Here is a 3,819-nt window from a genome sequence, read left to right on the forward strand (position 1 = left end):
TATAATGGAAGCAGCAAATGACTTGTGTGCTGAGAAAGCCGATTTGTTTGAAAGTATCAGCCTTTCAGCAAGTTCAGTTGTGCGGAGAATAGAAGAACTTGGAGAGAACATGGTGTTACAGATACGCGAGAAAGCTAGGAACTTTTTGTGGTATTCTATGGTGCTGGATGAGTCCACTGATCTCTCGAGTACGTCACAACTTCTCGTGTTCATTCGTGGTGTTAATTTGGACTTTCAGATCACAGAAAAGTTGGCATCCGTTTGCAGCATGCACGGAACAACAACTGGAGAAGACATTTTCATGGAAGTGCAGAAAACTTTGCAAGGCTATACGACCCTCAGATTGCGAGCCGAGCGCCCGAACCACCTGGCCATTATTAGTGTTTAACTTCTTTACATAGACACTATATTTTTTTTTATAGAAAGCATGATTACAATATTTTTAATATGCTAATTTTAAGAAGGTGCTAGTATTAGCTCCAAATATTAATTTCAATGGCCTGCGAATGTAGGGGGGAAAAATCACCATTTGAAAATGTATGTTTATAATTTTCTATATGCATAGAAGTTAAATTGTTGAATTAATCCGCTCATTTATGTGACTATTGACCTCATATATATGCCATGCCGAGCGGTTGTTATAATATGGCGGCCAATTCCACTTTTCGTTGCAAGTAGCCCGAGAGTCTTATCCACTCTAAATTATGGTTATATCTAACGCGAATAACAATCGAGTGAAATTCAACAAACTTTCTTACAGGCAGGCAAGATAGAACCTGACCCTCCCAGATCATCACAAGGATCCAGATCCCTCTACAGACAGAGGGACGGCACACCACAGAAGTAACTTTCCCGCCCCTTCCCATATGATGTTGGACGTTAAACCAATCAAAGTTTTGTCTTATCTGGTGTCAACATTTAATCTGTCAAGAGCGAATGGATTTGACTTTGAAAATATTCTGAGAAGCATAGTACGTTTTATATTAAATCTTCGTTTGGCAGTTCCTTTAAGTATTCTTCCCCTGCTGCATTTGTTAGCACGTGTAATTATAATTATAGGATATTGTTTGAGAAATGTATTCATTTATAAGGCGGTGTATAAAATTACGGGTTATGTCCATAAACATCAAAAACTAATCACAATTGTACTCAAATGGTAATACTTGAAGGATTTTGTTTTTGTACAACACATATAAAATTCTTATGGATGATTCACCCTAGCTAGTGTTTCTGTTTAAAAGCTGAGCGACTCCATATATCAAGGCCAGATTTAGAAATCCGGTTTATTGCTTGTTGATTTGCGTAGAAACGCCACGATTTCATCTTTCAACATAAATCTTTGTTTCGCTACAATAATCCTCCTCTGGAAACAAAGACTCGTAGCAGCATGTGAAACCAAATATCTAAGTGAAGCGCAACCTATTTTCCTTCATCATTGACTATTTTTGACTGGCTACAAAGTCAGCGAAGCTTCTGACACCTGGTGTAATGCCTTGATAGATTTTTCTTTTTGCGTTTCTAGTAGTTAATATTTATGTATTATTTCAAACTAATAATACATTCAACTAAGGGATGAGTACGTTATATTAAAATGATTTTGAATTTATAAATGAGTAAGTCACGTGACAACCACAGCTGATATAAAGTCGAGGTTTGTCGTTGATATTGTCATTCCACCGATAATTTGTTGCTTTTGGGAAGAGTATATTTGTTTTGTTGTAACTATCTGCATTCCGTCCATGGAAGTGTATGTAGCAGTCCCTTCCAATGCAAAATGTTCGTACATTCAGATCAGGGATTTAGACTTTCCAATACGAGATATCCTTTGTATTTAATGACGTTGTAAAACAAAGGAATGTGGATCAACATGGGGTTTCAGGACTATCTAGAAAGAGATCTGCCACAAGTCGCAACATAGATATGGTAATCAAAGTGTGGCTTTTTATAAGTGACAAAAGCAGTCCACGTCTCCCAGCCAACAGTACGCAGTATAAACAAGATATAAGTCATGTGTACACAAGTTGCTTCCAATGCATATACATTCAACTGTCGCATACGTCAAGCAGCTGGAGAATGAAACGAGTAGTCATGTTATACAAGACGAAGACATATTGTTGAAGTTTTCTGGTTTGCTATGGTTTTCTGTACGATTAAAGTGTTGAAATGGGGCAGGGATGGATGATGTGCCTTTGACGTTACATCCTTAAGACAGAGTCTTCTGCAATGAAAACTACACTGCAAGTCTACTATCAGGGTTCAAATAGAGAATGACCGGATTTCTGACATATACTGTAACGACGTGATGAGGTCCCAAATCGTTTCAATATAGCATTCAACCCTCTGTATTTTAAATGGTTATTTTAGGTAAAATGACTTTCGATGTCACATGTTTCTGCTGACCTACTATTCTCAGAGTATTACTATGGTGGAAACATTGACCTTCAATGTCATGACTATCATGTACAGATGCTTATTCAGTACTAATGAGGTAAAAGTAGCAATTTCAACGAGTAATACATGTCAGTATTAAACTCCTGGATTCAGTTTTTTTTTATATAAGATCCTTTTCAGGATCTCACCTCTTGTTCTTTTTCTTTGGGAATATGCTCAAACTATCCAGCTAGTCAGGCTTGGAATGTCACAACCCCCAGTATTACCCGAGGTAGCTCAGTTGCCAACTCATACCATGTTATAAAATGAGTCGAAATTTCAGTCTGAGTCAAATATAATATAATGGACAATAATGCCTGGTTAATCGGATGGTACGTTAACCTATGGACAATAATGCCTGGTTAATCGGATTATACGTTAACCTTATTTGACACGCCAAAATCTTATATTGTTTCTCATAGCTGATATAACAACTTTCTAAGAACAGAATATTTTTCCAGACTGTATTACGACATTTCAGTCATACTTATTAAGGCCTCTTTACTTTCTAAGATATAGTTTAAAAGTATTTCTCGTTTTTCTAGTGTAGTTGCTTACATCTACTGGCTGGTAAGTAAGAATGGAGGTTCGAGTCTCGTTTCATTTAAGTTGCTATTGGTTCAGAAAGATATTGATAACACGGAAAGATCTGTAAATTAGTGTTTATGATAATCTCGTCTTATTCGTGGCCGCCAGCAAAAATAAAAAATAGCTTTACGCGTGGGAATTTGGATCTGAACCTCTATAAAAATTAAGAGGATACCTCCCCCCTCGATTGCTTCGTGATTATAGAGAAATTGTATATTTTGTAGCTTTTGAAAGTTTTCTTTATCTCCTAACTTTTTGTATTCTTGTTGTTGTCGAGGTAAAAATACAAACACAAAAACTTGTGTGTTAAAGGGCGCGGCGCCTTTGTTATTCTAAACTAGTGTCCTAGGTCTTTACTTCCCCGTGATTTTATATTAAAATTAGCGAGCTACGCGCTAGGCTACTCTGATTTTAAAGCTCGTGATTCTTGGCATGCAAGATGAATGAAGCTTTAAAGATTACTTTTGTGTTAGATTTTGCTATTACTATGCTGAGACCCCTCCCCCCAAGTGACTCAATGCTAAGTCTGATAGCTTATAATGCTAAAAATCTGGTTTCGATACCCCTTGTGGTCACATTACATATAACCCATCGTTTAACTTCAAGTTCAAGAACAAAAGGGCCCGGCATGGCCAGGTGGTTAGGATACTCGACTCGCAATCTGCGTGTCGCGGGTTCGAATCCCCGTCACACCAAACATGCTCGCCCTTTCAGCCGTGGGGGCGTTATAATGTGACGGTCAATCCCACATTCGTTGGTAAAAAAAGTAGCCCAAGAGTTGGCGGTGGGTGGTGATGACTA

This window comes from Limulus polyphemus, unplaced genomic scaffold, assembly GCF_000517525.1.
Source record: "Limulus polyphemus unplaced genomic scaffold, Limulus_polyphemus-2.1.2 Scaffold5674, whole genome shotgun sequence".
NCBI lineage: Eukaryota > Metazoa > Arthropoda > Merostomata > Xiphosura > Limulidae > Limulus > Limulus polyphemus.